This window comes from Sturnus vulgaris, unplaced genomic scaffold (assembly GCF_052056855.1).
Source record: "Sturnus vulgaris isolate bStuVul1 unplaced genomic scaffold, bStuVul1.hap1 Scaffold_156, whole genome shotgun sequence".
Taxonomy (NCBI): Eukaryota; Metazoa; Chordata; class Aves; order Passeriformes; family Sturnidae; genus Sturnus; species Sturnus vulgaris.
Window position 1 is genome coordinate 337,501 of NW_028276073.1, and position 17,500 is coordinate 355,000.

Consider the following 17,500-nt stretch of genomic DNA (forward strand, 5'->3'; position numbering starts at 1 on the left):
GTTGCCCTCGGCCGGCCTTTGTACCTGACGGCCGAATGCTGGGTAGACCTGTTGCCCTCGGCCGGCCTTTGTACGTGGCAGCCTAATGCTGGGTAGACCTGTTGCCCTCGGCCGGCCTTTGTACCTGACGGCCGAATGCTGGGTAGACCTGTTGCCCTCGGCCGGCCTTTGGACGTGGCGGCCGAATGCTGGGTAGACCTGTTGCCCTCGGCCGGCCTTTGGACGTGGCGGCCGAATGCTGGGTAGACCTGTTGCCCTCGGCCGGCCTTTGGACGTGGCGGCCGAATGCTGGGTAGACCTGTTGCCCTCGGCCGGCCTTTGGACGTGGCGGCCGAATGCTGGGTAGACCTGTTGCCCTCGGCCGGCCTTTGGACGTGGCGGCCGAATGCTGGGTAGACCTGTTGCCCTCGGCCGGCCTTTGGACGTGGCGGCCTAATGCTGGGTAGACCTGTTGCCCTCGGCCGGCCTTTGGACGTGGCGGCCTAATGCTGGGTAGACCTGTTGCCCTCGGCCGGCAGTGTTACCGGCCGGCCTAATGCTGGGTAGACCTGTTGCCCTCGGCCCGCCGTGTTACCGGCCAGCCGAATGCTGGGTAGACCTGTTGCCCTCGGCCGGCAGTGTTACCTGACGGCCGAATGCTGGGTAGACCTGTTGCCCTCTGCCGGCCGTCTTTCCGGCTGGCCTAATGCTGGGTAGACCTGTTGCCCTCGGCCGGCCCTGGTACCGGCCGGCATAATGCTGGGTAGACCTGTTGCCCTCGGCCGGTCTTTGTCTCTGGCCGCCCGCGGCGTGGTAGTCCTGTTACCGTCGGCCGGCCTTGCAGCCCGGCCGCCGCGCGATGGCGCCCCGTCTCTTCCATCGGACGCGCGGCCCCCTTGTCGTCTCTGCAGCGGCGAGCACGCCTTCGGCGGTCGGCCTGCACGTCCGGCATGACCGCGGGCACTGGCAGCCCAGCAGGCAGCCCTGCTCTCGCGTCTTCTTCCCCCCGGCGAAAGGCGGGGCGTGAAGGCGGGCGACTTTCGGTCCCAGCCGTGCCCAGGTGTCCCTGCCGGCTCCGTGCGCCAGCATCCACTGGCGAGCTCCGCCGGCCTCTTCCCCAGCCGCGGCCCCTGTCCGCTCCGCCGTCATGGTGCCGGCACCCCACTTCCCCAAGCGCTCCCCGACAGGAGCAGGCAGCGTTGTCGCGCCCCCTCCCCGTGCTCGAATGGACCGCGGCCCTGCTCCGGGCTTCATTTCTGCAGCGCGCTCGCTCGCTCGCTCGCTCGCGCGCTCCCTCCCTCCCCCCCCCCTCCCCCCTCCCCCCGGCCGCCCACCCGCCGCGCTGCCGCCCTGCCGCAGGCTTGAGCGGCGCCGGGGCGGAGGAGGAAGGAACGCCACCAAAGCAAAAGGCTCCGAGAAAGCTGAACAGAGAGCTTCTTTGACCAGGGACAGACGGCGCCAATCATCCCGCCGCCATCCCTGCTTGTGCACCAGGCTCTCCGCCTGCCGACCTCGGCATCAGCCTCCCGCCGCCGCCGTGTAAACTGCCCGGTGGGACCGTGGGCGGGGGCAGGAAGAGGCTGAAAGTGCTGCCAGGGAGGCTGATGGCGGAGGGCGGGGTCGCCCCCAACCGACAATGGGCAGGGCCCGAGGCAGTCTGAAAGCGCTGCCAGGGAGGCTGATGGCGGAGGGCGGGGTCGCCCCCAACCGACAATGGGCAGGGCACGAGACCGTCTGAAAGCGCTGCCAGGGAGGCTGAGGGCGGGGGGCGGGGCGCCCCCAACCGACAATGGGCAGGGCCCGAGGCAGTCTGAAAGCGCTGCCAGGGAGGCTGAGGGCGGGGGGCGGGGCGCCCCCAGCCGACAATGGGCAGGGGCCCGAGAGAGTCTGAAAGCGCTGCCAGGGAGGCTGACGGCGGGGGGCAGGGCGCCCCCAGCCGACAATGGGCAGGGGCGGGGAAAGTCTGAAAGCGCTGCATGGGAGGTTGATGGCGGAGGGCGGGCTCGCCCCCAGCGTTAATGGGTGGCTGCGGAAGACGGGGCAGGGACAGGGAGAGGGCAGGCGGCTTCGTGCCGGCCCCGGGCGCCTCGACAGCGAGCCCTCACGGCCCCCCAAACCCGCGCCGAGGCCCCAAGAGCTCTGCAGACCTTCCGCGGAAGAACCGGCCCGAAAGCGGCCACCCGCTTGCCGACGGCGGCGCCGGTCGCCTCGATGCAGCCGCCTCCGTGGGGCGGGAAGGGGCAGGGCGAGTTGTGCCAGGGCGCGGCGGCTTTGGGCCGAGTTTCGCTGCACGTACGTGCTTCCCCTGGCTGTGCTGCGGCCCGTGAGGTTCTGTTTTGTGGGGGGGGGGGGGCTCTGTAGGTAGGGTCTCTGGGGGACGGGGGAGGAGGCGTGGGGTAGGGAGGACGCCGTTTGGGGGGGTCAGTGTGTCAGCAGGGCGAGAACCGGGCACAGGCCCTCCGTCAGCTCGGCTGTGGGCCCAAAGGGATCACAAATAAGATTTGGCAAGAGTTTTGTTTTCCGGAAAAGATTTTCTTTCCGAGTAAATAGAAGAGGCAATCATTCAAAAAAGGCAAAGAGGAAATGAAACAAATCAAATCAAATCAAAACAAAACAAAACAAAACAAAACAAAACGAAATAAAATAAAATAATAAAATGAAATGAAAAGAAATGAAATGAAATGATGAAATAAAATGTTGTCGAAAATATGTCTTGGTCTTGAAATCGATTCTGCCGGGCGGGGCAAGGCTGCTGGAGCACTTGGGCTCCGGAGCGTTAAGAGGCTGTGGGGTTTCCCCGGCTCCGAGATGGTACAAGGATGCCTCGTCTACCCGGATCCGCGAAACGTGGCCCGTCCCGCGGCGGCCAGGTCGACGCGGCTCCGGGGCCGGTGGCGTGGGACCGCCGTCGCCGGCGAAGGCGCAGCGGCGGCGGCCGTGGCCGCGACGACCAGGTCTACACGACTCCGGGAAACTTGGCCGGTCCCGCGGCGGCCAGGTCTACTGGGCTCCGGGATGGGCGGCCGCCGTGGCCGCGGCGACCAGGTCTACCCGCCTCCGGGACCGGCGGCGTGGGTCCGCCGTCGAGGGCGAGGGCGCTGCGACGGCCGCGGCGACCGGGTCTACCTAGCTCCGGTGCGACCCGGGCTGCGTGCAGCATGGCGAAGGTAGACCTGTGGTCCGCATCACGGCGTGGGCAGACCTGGTGTCCGCAGCATGGAGCGGGTAGACATGTTGTCCGCCGCATGGAGTGGGTAGACCTGTTGTCCGCGTAATGGAGTAGTTAGACCTGGTGTCCGCAGCTTGGAGTGGGTAGACCTGTTGTCCGCAGCAAGCCGTGGGTAGACCTGTTGTCCGCAGCAAGCCGTGGGTAGACCTGGTGTCCGCAGCATGCCCTGGGTAGACCTGGTGTCCGCAGCTTGGTAGACCTGTTGCCCGTTTCATGGCTGGGTAGACCTGGTGTCCGCAGCAAGCCGTGGGTAGACCTGGTGTCCGCAGCTTGGTAGACCTGTTGCCCGATTCATGGCTGGGTAGACCTGTTGTCCGCAGCATTGAGTTGGTAGACCTGGTGTCCGCAGCATGCCCTGGGTAGACCTGGTGTCCGCAGCTTGGTAGACCTGTTGCCCGTTTCATGGCTGGGTAGACCTGTTGTCCGCAGCATTGAGTTGGTAGACCTGGTGTCCGCAGCATGCCCTGGGTAGACCTGGTGTCCGCAGCTTGGTAGACCTGTTGCCCGTTTCATGGCTGGGTAGACCTGGTGTCCGCAGCAAGCCGTGAGTAGACCTGTTGCCCGTTTCATGGCTGGGTAGACCTGGTGTCCGCAGCATGACCTGGGTAGACCTGGTGTCCGCAGCTTGGTAGACCTGTTGCCCGTTTCATGGCTGGGTAGACCTGGTGTCCGCAGCAAGCCGTGGGTAGACCTGGTGTCCGGAGCTTGGTAGACCTGTTGCCCGATTCATGCCTGGGTAGACCTGTTGTCCGCAGCATTGAGTGGGTAGACCTGGTGTCCGCAGCATGCCCTGGGTAGACCTGGTGTCCGCAGCTTGGTAGACCTGTTGCCCGTTTCATAGCTGGGTAGACCTGGTGTCCGCAGCTTGGTAGACCTGTTGCCCGTTTCATGGCTGGGTAGACCTGGTGTCCGCAGCAAGCCGTGAGTAGACCTGTTGCCCGTTTCATGGCTGGGTAGACCTGGTGTCCGCAGCATGCCCTGGGTAGACCTGGTGTCCGCAGCTTGGTAGACCTGTTGCCCGTTTCATGGCTGGGTAGACCTGTTGTCCGCAGCAAGCCGTGAGTAGACCTGTTGCCCGTTTCATGGCTGGGTAGACCTGTTGTCCGCAGCATGCCCTGGGTAGACCTGGTGTCCGCAGCTTGGTAGACCTGTTGCCCGTTTCATGGCTGGGTAGACCTGGTGTCCGCAGCAAGCCGTGGGTAGACCTGCTGCCCGTTTCATGGCTGGGTAGACCTGGTGTCCGCAGCAAGCCGTGGGTAGACCTGGTGTCCGCAGCTTGGTAGACCTGTTGCCCGTTTCATGGCTGGGTAGACCTGTTGTCCGCAGCATTGAGTTGGTAGACCTGGTGTCCGCTACATACCCTGGGTAGACCTGGTGTCCGCAGCTTGGTAGACCTGTTGCCCGTTTCATGGCTGGGTAGACCTGGTGTCCGCAGCATTGAGATGGTAGACCTGTTGCCCGTTTCATGGCTGGGTAGACCTGTTGTCCGCAGCTTGGTAGACCTGTTGCCCGATTCATGGCTGGGTAGACCTGGTGTCCGCAGCAAGCCGTGAGTAGACCTGTTGCCCGTTTCATGGCTGGGTAGACCTGGTGTCCGCAGCATGCCCTGGGTAGACCTGTTGTCCGCAGCTTGGTAGACCTGTTGCCCGTTTCATGGCTGGGTAGACCTGGTGTCCGCAGCAAGCCGTGAGTAGACCTGTTGCCCGTTTCATGGCTGGGTAGACCTGTTGTCCGCAGCATGCCCTGGGTAGACCTGGTGTCCGCAGCTTGGTAGACCTGTTGCCCGTTTCATGGCTGGGTAGACCTCGTGTCCGCAGCAAGCCGTGGGTAGACCTGGTGTCCGCAGCTTGGTAGACCTGTTGCCCGTTTCATGGCTGGGTAGACCTGTTGTCCGCAGCATTGAGTTGGTAGACCTGTTGCCCGTTTCATGGCTGGGTAGACCTGGTGTCCGCAGCTTGGTAGACCTGTTGCCCGTTTCATGGCTGGGTAGACCTGGTGTCCGCAGCAAGCCGTGGGTAGACCTGGTGTCCGGAGCTTGGTAGACCTGTTGCCCGATTCATGCCTGGGTAGACCTGTTGTCCGCAGCAAGCCGTGGGTAGACCTGGTGTCCGCAGCATGCCCTGGGTAGACCTGGTGTCCGCAGCTTGGTAGACCTGTTGCCCGATTCATGCCTGGGTAGACCTGTTGTCCGCAGCATTGAGTGGGTAGACCTGGTGTCCGCAGCATGCCCTGGGTAGACCTGGTGTCCGCAGCTTGGTAGACCTGTTGCCCGTTTCATGGCTGGGTAGACCTGTTGTCCGCAGCAAGCCGTGAGTAGACCTGTTGCCCGTTTCATGGCTGGGTAGACCTGGTGTCCGCAGCATGCCCTGGGTAGACCTGGTGTCCGCAGCTTGGTAGACCTGTTGCCCGATTCATGGCTGGGTAGACCTGGTGTCCGCAGCATTGAGTTGGTAGACCTGGTGTCCGCAGCATGCCCTGGGTAGACCTGGTGTCCGCAGCTTGGTAGACCTGTTGCCCGTTTCATGGCTGGGTAGACCTGTTGTCCGCAGCATTGAGTTGGTAGACCTGGTGTCCGCAGCATGCCCTGGGTAGACCTGGTGTCCGCAGCTTGGTAGACCTGTTGCCCGTTTCATGGCTGGGTAGACCTGGTGTCCGCAGCATGCCCTGGGTAGACCTGGTGTCCGCAGCTTGGTAGACCTGTTGCCCGTTTCATGGCTGGGTAGACCTGTTGTCCGCAGCAAGCCGTGGGTAGACCTGGTGTCCGCAGCTTGGTAGACCTGTTGCCCGATTCATGGCTGGGTAGACCTGTTGTCCGCAGCATTGAGTTGGTAGACCTGGTGTCCGCAGCATGCCCTGGGTAGACCTGGTGTCCGCAGCTTGGTAGACCTGTTGCCCGTTTCATAGCTGGGTAGACCTGGTGTCCGCAGCTTGGTAGACCTGTTGCCCGTTTCATGGCTGGGTAGACCTGGTGTCCGCAGCAAGCCGTGAGTAGACCTGTTGCCCGTTTCATGGCTGGGTAGACCTGGTGTCCGCAGCATGCCCTGGGTAGACCTGGTGTCCGCAGCTTGGTAGACCTGTTGCCCGTTTCATGGCTGGGTAGACCTGGTGTCCGCAGCAAGCCGTGAGTAGACCTGTTGCCCGTTTCATGGCTGGGTAGACCTGTTGTCCGCAGCATGCCCTGGGTAGACCTGGTGTCCGCAGCTTGGTAGACCTGTTGCCCGTTTCATGGCTGGGTAGACCTGGTGTCCGCAGCAAGCCGTGGGTAGACCTGCTGCCCGTTTCATGGCTGGGTAGACCTGGTGTCCGCAGCAAGCCGTGGGTAGACCTGGTGTCCGCAGCTTGGTAGACCTGTTGCCCGTTTCATGGCTGGGTAGACCTGTTGTCCGCAGCATTGAGTTGGTAGACCTGGTGTCCGCTACATACCCTGGGTAGACCTGGTGTCCGCAGCTTGGTAGACCTGTTGCCCGTTTCATGGCTGGGTAGACCTGGTGTCCGCAGCATTGAGATGGTAGACCTGTTGCCCGTTTCATGGCTGGGTAGACCTGTTGTCCGCAGCTTGGTAGACCTGTTGCCCGATTCATGGCTGGGTAGACCTGGTGTCCGCAGCAAGCCGTGAGTAGACCTGTTGCCCGTTTCATGGCTGGGTAGACCTGGTGTCCGCAGCATGCCCTGGGTAGACCTGTTGTCCGCAGCTTGGTAGACCTGTTGCCCGTTTCATGGCTGGGTAGACCTGTTGTCCGCAGCAAGCCGTGAGTAGACCTGTTGCCCGTTTCATGGCTGGGTAGACCTGTTGTACGCAGCATGCCCTGGGTAGACCTGGTGTCCGCAGCTTGGTAGACCTGTTGCCCGTTTCATGGCTGGGTAGACCTGGTGTCCGCAGCAAGCCGTGGGTAGACCTGGTGTCCGCAGCTTGGTAGACCTGTTGCCCGTTTCATGGCTGGGTAGACCTGTTGTCCGCAGCATTGAGTTGGTAGACCTGTTGCCCGTTTCATGGCTGGGTAGACCTGGTGTCCGCAGCTTGGTAGACCTGTTGCCCGTTTCATGGCTGGGTAGACCTGGTGTCCGCAGCAAGCCGTGGGTAGACCTGGTGTCCGGAGCTTGGTAGACCTGTTGCCCGATTCATGGCTGGGTAGACCTGTTGTCCGCAGCAAGCCGTGGGTAGACCTGGTGTCCGCAGCATGCCCTGGGTAGACCTGGTGTCCGCAGCTTGGTAGACCTGTTGCCCGATTCATGCCTGGGTAGACCTGTTGTCCGCAGCAAGCCGTGGGTAGACCTGGTGTCCGCAGCATGCCCTGGGTAGACCTGGTGTCCGCAGCTTGGTAGACCTGTTGCCCGTTTCATGGCTGGGTAGACCTGTTGTCCGCAGCAAGCCGTGAGTAGACCTGTTGCCCGTTTCATGGCTGGGTAGACCTGGTGTCCGCAGCATGCCCTGGGTAGACCTGGTGTCCGCAGCTTGGTAGACCTGTTGCCCGTTTCATGGCTGGGTAGACCTGGTGTCCGCAGCAAGCCGTGGGTAGACCTGGTGTCCGCAGCTTGGTAGACCTGTTGCCCGATTCATGGCTGGGTAGACCTGTTGTCCGCAGCATTGAGTTGGTAGACCTGGTGTCCGCAGCATGCCCTGGGTAGACCTGGTGTCCGCAGCTTGGTAGACCTGTTGCCCGTTTCATGGCTGGGTAGACCTGGTGTCCGCAGCAAGCCGTGAGTAGACCTGTTGCCCGTTTCATGGCTGGGTAGACCTGTTGTCCGCAGCATGCCCTGGGTAGACCTGGTGTCCGCAGCTTGGTAGACCTGTTGCCCGTTTCATGGCTGGGTAGACTTGTTGTCCGCAGCAAGCCGTGGGTAGACCTGGTGTCCGCAGCATGCCCTGGGTAGACCTGGTGTCCGCAGCTTGGTAGACCTGTTGCCCGTTTCATGGCTGGGTAGACCTGGTGTCCGCAGCAAGCCGTGGGTAGACCTGGTGTCCGCAGCATGCCCTGGGTAGACCTGGTGTCCGCAGCTTGGTAGACCTGTTGCCCGTTTCATGGCTGGGTAGACCTGGTGTCCGCAGCAAGCCGTGAGTAGACCTGTTGCCCGTTTCATGGCTGGGTAGACCTGTTGTCCGCAGCATGCCCTGGGTAGACCTGTTGTCCGCAGCTTGGTAGACCTGTTGCCCGTTTCATGGCTGGGTAGACCTGGTGTCCGCAGCAAGCCGTGAGTAGACCTGTTGCCCGTTTCATGGCTGGGTAGACCTGGTGTCCGCAGCAAGCCGTGAGTAGACCTGGTGTCCGCAGCTTGGTAGACCTGTTGCCCGTTTCATGGCTGGGTAGACCTGGTGTCCGCAGCAAGACGTGAGTAGACCTGTTGCCCGTTTCATGGCTGGGTAGACCTGGTGTCCGCAGCATGCCCTGGGTAGACCTGGTGTCCGCAGCTTGGTAGACCTGTTGCCCGTTTCATGGCTGGGTAGACCTGGTGTCCGCAGCAAGCCGTGAGTAGACCTGTTGCCCGTTTCATGGCTGGGTAGACCTGGTGTCCGCAGCATGCCCTGGGTAGACCTGGTGTCCGCAGCTTGGTAGACCTGTTGCCCGTTTCATGGCTGGGTAGACCTGGTGTCCGCAGCATGCCCTGGGTAGACCTGGTGTCCGCAGCTTGGTAGACCTGTTGCCCGATTCATGCCTGGGTAGACCTGTTGTCCGCAGCATGCCCTGGGTAGACCTGGTGTCCGCAGCATGCCCTGGGTAGACCTGGTGTCCGCAGCTTGGTAGACCTGTTGCCCGTTTCATGGCTGGGTAGACCTGGTGTCCGCAGCAAGCCGTGAGTAGACCTGTTGCCCGTTTCATGGCTGGGTAGACCTGGTGTCCGCAGCATGCCCTGGGTAGACCTGGTGTCCGCAGCTTGGTAGACCTGTTGCCCGTTTCATGGCTGGGTAGACCTGGTGTCCGCAGCAAGCCGTGAGTAGACCTGTTGCCCGTTTCATGGCTGGGTAGACCTGGTGTCCGCAGCATGCCCTGGGTAGACCTGGTGTCCGCAGCTTGGTAGACCTGTTGCCCGTTTCATGGCTGGGTAGACCTGGTGTCCGCAGCAAGCCGTGGGTAGACCTGGTGTCCGGAGCTTGGTAGACCTGTTGCCCGATTCATGCCTGGGTAGACCTGTTGTCCGCAGCATGCCCTGGGTAGACCTGGTGTCCGCAGCATGCCCTGGGTAGACCTGGTGTCCGCAGCTTGGTAGACCTGTTGCCCGTTTCATGGCTGGGTAGACCTGGTGTCCGCAGCATGCCCTGGGTAGACCTGGTGTCCGCAGCTTGGTAGACCTGTTGCCCGTTTCATGGCTGGGTAGACCTGGTGTCCGCAGCAAGCCGTGGGTAGACCTGGTGTCCGGAGCTTGGTAGACCTGTTGCCCGATTCATGCCTGGGTAGACCTGTTGTCCGCAGCATTGAGTGGGTAGACCTGGTGTCCGCAGCATGCCCTGGGTAGACCTGGTGTCCGCAGCTTGGTAGACCTGTTGCCCGTTTCATGGCTTGGTAGACCTGTTGTCCGCAGCAAGCCGTGAGTAGACCTGTTGCCCGTTTCATGGCTGGGTAGACCTGTTGTCCGCAGCATGCCCTGGGTAGACCTGGTGTCCGCAGCTTGGTAGACCTGTTGCCCGTTTCATGGCTGGGTAGACCTGTTGTCCGCAGCAAGCCGTGGGTAGACCTGGTGTCCGCAGCATGCCCTGGGTAGACCTGGTGTCCGCAGCTTGGTAGACCTGTTGCCCGTTTCATGGCTGGGTAGACCTGGTGTCCGCAGCAAGCCGTGGGTAGACCTGGTGTCCGCAGCATGCCCTGGGTAGACCTGGTGTCCGCAGCTTGGTAGACCTGTTGCCCGTTTCATGGCTGGGTAGACCTGGTGTCCGCAGCAAGCCGTGAGTAGACCTGTTGCCCGTTTCATGGCTGGGTAGACCTGTTGTCCGCAGCATGCCCTGGGTAGACCTGTTGTCCGCAGCTTGGTAGACCTGTTGCCCGTTTCATGGCTGGGTAGACCTGGTGTCCGCAGCAAGCCGTGAGTAGACCTGTTGCCCGTTTCATGGCTGGGTAGACCTGGTGTCCGCAGCAAGCCGTGAGTAGACCTGGTGTCCGCAGCTTGGTAGACCTGTTGCCCGTTTCATGGCTGGGTAGACCTGGTGTCCGCAGCAAGACGTGAGTAGACCTGTTGCCCGTTTCATGGCTGGGTAGACCTGGTGTCCGCAGCATGCCCTGGGTAGACCTGGTGTCCGCAGCTTGGTAGACCTGTTGCCCGTTTCATGGCTGGGTAGACCTGGTGTCCGCAGCAAGCCGTGAGTAGACCTGTTGCCCGTTTCATGGCTGGGTAGACCTGGTGTCCGCAGCATGCCCTGGGTAGACCTGTTGTCCGCAGCTTGGTAGACCTGTTGCCCGTTTCATGGCTGGGTAGACCTGGTGTCCGCAGCATGCCCTGGGTAGACCTGGTGTCCGCAGCTTGGTAGACCTGTTGCCCGATTCATGCCTGGGTAGACCTGTTGTCCGCAGCATGCCCTGGGTAGACCTGGTGTCCGCAGCATGCCCTGGGTAGACCTGGTGTCCGCAGCTTGGTAGACCTGTTGCCCGTTTCATGGCTGGGTAGACCTGGTGTCCGCAGCAAGCCGTGAGTAGACCTGTTGCCCGTTTCATGGCTGGGTAGACCTGGTGTCCGCAGCATGCCCTGGGTAGACCTGGTGTCCGCAGCTTGGTAGACCTGTTGCCCGTTTCATGGCTGGGTAGACCTGGTGTCCGCAGCAAGCCGTGAGTAGACCTGTTGCCCGTTTCATGGCTGGGTAGACCTGGTGTCCGCAGCATGCCCTGGGTAGACCTGGTGTCCGCAGCTTGGTAGACCTGTTGCCCGTTTCATGGCTGGGTAGACCTGGTGTCCGCAGCAAGCCGTGGGTAGACCTGGTGTCCGGAGCTTGGTAGACCTGTTGCCCGATTCATGCCTGGGTAGACCTGTTGTCCGCAGCATGCCCTGGGTAGACCTGGTGTCCGCAGCATGCCCTGGGTAGACCTGGTGTCCGCAGCTTGGTAGACCTGTTGCCCGTTTCATGGCTGGGTAGACCTGGTGTCCGCAGCAAGCCGTGAGTAGACCTGTTGCCCGTTTCATGGCTGGGTAGACCTGGTGTCCGCAGCATGCCCTGGGTAGACCTGGTGTCCGCAGCTTGGTAGACCTGTTGCCCGTTTCATGGCTGGGTAGACCTGGTGTCCGCAGCAAGCCGTGAGTAGACCTGTTGCCCGTTTCATGGCTGGGTAGACCTGGTGTCCGCAGCATGCCCTGGGTAGACCTGGTGTCCGCAGCTTGGTAGACCTGTTGCCCGTTTCATGGCTGGGTAGACCTGGTGTCCGCAGCAAGCCGTGGGTAGACCTGGTGTCCGGAGCTTGGTAGACCTGTTGCCCGATTCATGCCTGGGTAGACCTGTTGTCCGCAGCATTGAGTGGGTAGACCTGGTGTCCGCAGCATGCCCTGGGTAGACCTGGTGTCCGCAGCTTGGTAGACCTGTTGCCCGTTTCATGGCTGGGTAGACCTGGTGTCCGCAGCAAGCCGTGAGTAGACCTGTTGCCCGTTTCATGGCTGGGTAGACCTGGTGTCCGCAGCATGCCCTGGGTAGACCTGGTGTCCGCAGCTTGGTAGACCTGTTGCCCGTTTCATGGCTGGGTAGACCTGGTGTCCGCAGCAAGCCGTGGGTAGACCTGGTGTCCGGAGCTTGGTAGACCTGTTGCCCGATTCATGCCTGGGTAGACCTGTTGTCCGCAGCATTGAGTGGGTAGACCTGGTGTCCGCAGCATGCCCTGGGTAGACCTGGTGTCCGCAGCTTGGTAGACCTGTTGCCCGTTTCATGGCTGGGTAGACCTGGTGTCCGCAGCAAGCCGTGAGTAGACCTGTTGCCCGTTTCATGGCTGGGTAGACCTGGTGTCCGCAGCATGCCCTGGGTAGACCTGGTGTCCGCAGCTTGGTAGACCTGTTGCCCGTTTCATGGCTGGGTAGACCTGTTGTCCGCAGCAAGCCGTGGGTAGACCTGGTGTCCGGAGCTTGGTAGACCTGTTGCCCGATTCATGCCTGGGTAGACCTGTTGTCCGCAGCATTGAGTGGGTAGACCTGGTGTCCGCAGCATGCCCTGGGTAGACCTGTTGTCCGCAGCTTGGTAGACCTGTTGCCCGTTTCATGGCTGGGTAGACCTGTTGTCCGCAGCAAGCCGTGAGTAGACCTGTTGCCCGTTTCATGACTGGGTAGACCTGGTGTCCGCAGCATGCCCTGGGTAGACCTGGTGTCCGCAGCTTGGTAGACCTGTTGCCCGTTTCATGGCTGGGTAGACCTGGTGTCCGCAGCAAGCCGTGAGTAGACCTGTTGCCCGTTTCATGGCTGGGTAGACCTGGTGTCCGCAGCATGCCCTGGGTAGACCTGGTGTCCGCAGCTTGGTAGACCTGTTGCCCGTTTCATGGCTGGGTAGACCTGTTGTCCGCAGCAAGCCGTGGGTAGACCTGGTGTCCGCAGCTTGGTAGACCTGTTGCCCGATTCATGCCTGGGTAGACCTGTTGTCCGCAGCAAGCCGTGGGTAGACCTGGTGTCCGCAGCTTGGTAGACCTGTTGCCCGTTTCATGGCTGGGTAGACCTGGTGTCCGCAGCATTGAGTTGGTAGACCTGGTGTCCGCAGCAAGCCGTGGGTAGACCTGGTGTCCGCAGCTTGGTAGACCTGTTGCCCGTTTCATGGCTGGGTAGACCTGTTGTCCGCAGCATTGAGTTGGTAGACCTGTTGCCCGTTTCATGGCTGGGTAGACCTGGTGTCCGCAGCTTGGTAGACCTGTTGCCCGTTTCATGGCTGGGTAGACCTGGTGTCCGCAGCAAGCCGTGAGTAGACCTGGTGCCCGTTTCATGGCTGGGTAGACCTGGTGTCCGCAGCAAGCCGTGGGTAGACCTGGTGTCCGCAGCTTGGTAGACCTGTTGCCCGATTCATGGCTGGGTAGACCTGTTGTCCGCAGCAAGCCGTGGGTAGACCTGGTGTCCGCAGCATGCCCTGGGTAGACCTGGTGTCCGCAGCTTGGTAGACCTGTTGCCCGTTTCATGGCTGGGTAGACCTGGTGTCCGCAGCAAGCCGTGGGTAGACCTGGTGTCCGCAGCTTGGTAGACCTGTTGCCCGTTTCATGGCTGGGTAGACCTGTTGTCCGCAGCATTGAGTTGGTAGACCTGGTGTCCGCAGCAAGCCGTGGGTAGACCTGGTGTCCGCAGCATGCCCTGGGTAGACCTGGTGTCCGCAGCTTGGTAGACCTGTTGCCCGTTTCATGCCTGGGTAGACCTGTTGTCCGCAGCAAGCCGTGGGTAGACCTGGTGTCCGCAGCATGCCCTGGGTAGACCTGGTGTCCGCAGCTTGGTAGACCTGTTGCCCGTTTCATGGCTGGGTAGACCTGTTGTCCGCTGCAAGCCGTGAGTAGACCTGTTGCCCGTTTCATGGCTGGGTAGACCTGGTGTCCGCAGCATGCCCTGGGTAGACCTGGTGTCCGCAGCTGGGTAGACCTGTTGCCCGTTTCATGGCTGGGTAGACCTGGTGTCCGCAGCAAGCCGTGGGTAGACCTGGTGTCCGCAGCATGCCCTGGGTAGACCTGGTGTCCGCAGCTTGGTAGACCTGTTGCCCGTTTCATGGCTGGGTAGACCTGGTGTCCGCAGCAAGCCGTGAGTAGACCTGTTGCCCGTTTCATGGCTGGGTAGACCTGGTGTCCGCAGCATGCCCTGGGTAGACCTGGTGTCCGCAGCTTGGTAGACCTGTTGCCCGTTTCATGGCTGGGTAGACCTGGTGTCCGCAGCAAGCCGTGGGTAGACCTGGTGTCCGGAGCTTGGTAGACCTGTTGCCCGATTCATGCCTGGGTAGACCTGTTGTCCGCAGCATGCCCTGGGTAGACCTGGTGTCCGCAGCATGCCCTGGGTAGACCTGGTGTCCGCAGCTTGGTAGACCTGTTGCCCGTTTCATGGCTGGGTAGACCTGGTGTCCGCAGCAAGCCGTGAGTAGACCTGTTGCCCGTTTCATGGCTGGGTAGACCTGGTGTCCGCAGCATGCCCTGGGTAGACCTGGTGTCCGCAGCTTGGTAGACCTGTTGCCCGTTTCATGGCTGGGTAGACCTGGTGTCCGCAGCAAGCCGTGAGTAGACCTGTTGCCCGTTTCATGGCTGGGTAGACCTGGTGTCCGCAGCATGCCCTGGGTAGACCTGGTGTCCGCAGCTTGGTAGACCTGTTGCCCGTTTCATGGCTGGGTAGACCTGGTGTCCGCAGCAAGCCGTGGGTAGACCTGGTGTCCGGAGCTTGGTAGACCTGTTGCCCGATTCATGCCTGGGTAGACCTGTTGTCCGCAGCATTGAGTGGGTAGACCTGGTGTCCGCAGCATGCCCTGGGTAGACCTGGTGTCCGCAGCTTGGTAGACCTGTTGCCCGTTTCATGGCTGGGTAGACCTGGTGTCCGCAGCAAGCCGTGAGTAGACCTGTTGCCCGTTTCATGGCTGGGTAGACCTGTTGTCCGCAGCATGCCCTGGGTAGACCTGGTGTCCGCAGCTTGGTAGACCTGTTGCCCGTTTCATGGCTGGGTAGACCTGGTGTCCGCAGCAAGCCGTGGGTAGACCTGGTGTCCGCAGCATGCCCTGGGTAGACCTGGTGTCCGCAGCTTGGTAGACCTGTTGCCCGTTTCATGGCTGGGTAGACCTGGTGTCCGCAGCAAGCCGTGGGTAGACCTGGTGTCCGCAGCAAGCCGTGGGTAGACCTGGTGTCCGCAGCATGCCCTGGGTAGACCTGGTGTCCGCAGCTTGGTAGACCTGTTGCCCGTTTCATGGCTGGGTAGACCTGTTGTCCGCAGCAAGCCGTGGGTAGACCTGGTGTCCGCAGCATGCCCTGGGTAGACCTGGTGTCCGCAGCTTGGTAGACCTGTTGCCCTTTTCATGCCCTGGGTAGACCTGGTGTCCGCAGCTGGGTAGACCTGTTGTCCGCAGCAAGCCGTGGGTAGACCTGGTGTCCGCAGCATGCCCTGGGTAGACCTGGTGTCCGCAGCTTGGTAGACCTGTTGCCCGTTTCATGGCTGGGTAGACCTGTTGTCCGCAGCAAGCCGTCGGTAGACCTGTTGCCCGTTTCATGGCTGGTAGACCTGTTGTCCGCTGCCGGCCTGGAAGTACTCCAAGGGGTCGCTGTTTCTCGCTGCCTCCGGCTATGTCATCGTAGAAGGCGGCGTGCGCCACTGCGCCCCCTCGGTCACGTACATCGGTTCTCTTTCCGGCCTCCGCCGCTTCGGGCCCATCTGTCCGTATTATGGGAACGAGGTGACGGGCCGTATCCCCACAGGCTGTTGCCGTGCCTGTGTCCGTGGCGGAGAAGGGCGGACGCGCGTGCGGTCGCCAGGGCCAGAAGAACACCGCCGATGTCGGGGCGAGTCGCGTGGCTTCGTCCGGCTTCCCGTCTTACCCAGTTCGACTGGGACAGGTTAGCCCAGAGAGAGAGACCGATGCGATCCGAGAGCCGCTCCCCGGCCCAGGCGAGGCTGCGTGCTCAGTCGGGGGAGAAGCGAGAAAGCCCCCAGAGAGACCGATGCGATCCGAGAGCCGCTCCCCGGCCCAGGCCGAGGCTGCGTGTTCAGTCCGGGGGAGAAGCGAGAAAGCCCCCAGAGAGAGCGATGCGATCCGAGAGCCACCGCGCTCCCCCGGCCCAGGCGAGGCTGCGTTGTTCCAGGCGGGGGAGAAGCGAGAAAAAGGCCCAGAGAGAGGGCGAGAAAGCCGCGAGTGTGTCCCGCTCCGGCCCGGCTGCTGCCGGTTTCGTGACAACGGGGAGCCGGGCGCCCGCTCGCTCCCCCGGGGATGGTGGCGGGCGAGGCGGCGGCGCCTCGCCCCTTTTCTGCCCGGCCTTAAGCCGGGGCCCCGCCCGCTCGCCGGGTGCGGCATTTCTTCGGCTGTCGGTCCCGGTGCACGCTGGTGGCCGGCAGCCGGGGCTGGATTTCTGTGGGGCCGGCCCGGGGTTGTGTTGAGCCTGCCCGGGCTTTCCCTGGCCCCCCTCCCCGAGAGCCCCCCGGGCGTGGCTCGCTTGGCCGAGGTTGGCTGCGCCTCGTTTCCCGCTCCCGACCTGTGTTGCCAGAGTTGTGTCCGTATCGAAAGGGCAGCGGGGGACATGCAGTGGGGCGTGTGGCCTCGCCTCTCGGCTTCGCTTGCTTGCCTGCGAAGGGGGGCTCGGTGACGGGAGTGTCCGGCCCTGCCGTGTGTTGTTGAAGTCGTCCCCCTTCCTCGGCCCTAAGCCGGGGACCCGCGTGTAGCGGGCAGAATTTTTCCGGGGCGGCGGTCGGCCGCGGTGGCCGGCCGTGTCCCCCCCCCCAGGACGGACCCCGCAACCCAACAGAGAGCGAGCGAGCGAGTGAGCCCCCGAGAGTGTGTCGTGGGCGGGGCGGCGGCGCCTCGCCCTTTCTCGGTATCGGCCGGGCGCGATCGAGGCACCGTGCCGGGGCGGCCCGTGGTGTCTGGCCTGCCCCGGCTGCCGTGGTTGCCGTTGCCGGCGGGGGCTGGGTTTTGCGAGCGGCTCCGTTCTTTTTTATTAAAGCGTGCCGGTGTGCGGGGCAGTGTGGGGGTGCCCGCCCGGCCTCCGTTCTTTTTCTCTCGCGGCCCTAAGCCGCGGCACCGAGAAGCGCGCGCTGACGAAGGGTCACGGGCCGCCACCGAAGCGAAAGCGAAAGGCGAGAGAGAAGGGCTGGCTGTGTTGGCGAGTGAGAAAAGAGACCGTATGTCCGGTGGTTGGAGGGGTTTTACGGGAGGAGTTGAGAGGCGCGTTCTCGCCCCCACCCCTGGCTCGTGACCCCCGTGGCTAGCACGGGTCGTGCGACGCATGGCGTGCTTTTTTTTTTAGTTTTTTTTTTGGTGCGGTGGCTTGCCCTTCCCCCCGGCTTTTTTTCCGGGTGGGAAGCCGATCGCTGCGAGGCGGGCGAAAGCCGGTGGCCCGCGGCGTGGTCGGTGGCAGCTGCTCCGTTTTCCGTTGTCTTGCGGCCCGCGGGCGGGTGGCGGCACCCCCCGCTCTCTTCCTCTGCTGCGTGATCGATCCCGAAGGTTGCAAGCGGCCCGCCGGCGTCGGGGGCCTAGGGAGCGTCGGGGAGGCTCGGCGGCGCCAAGGGAGGGCCTCTCGGGGACGTGTCCCGCTCGCACGCATGTTGGAGCCCTGCTCCGTTGCCGTTGTCCCAGGAACCCGCGGCCGCGGGGGCTCCCCGTTGCCCCGCGGCTGCTTTTCTTTCTGTCCCCGTCCGATCGATGAGGCTTTTCGGGTCGCGTCGGAAAGGGCCCCCGGCGGGCCGGCT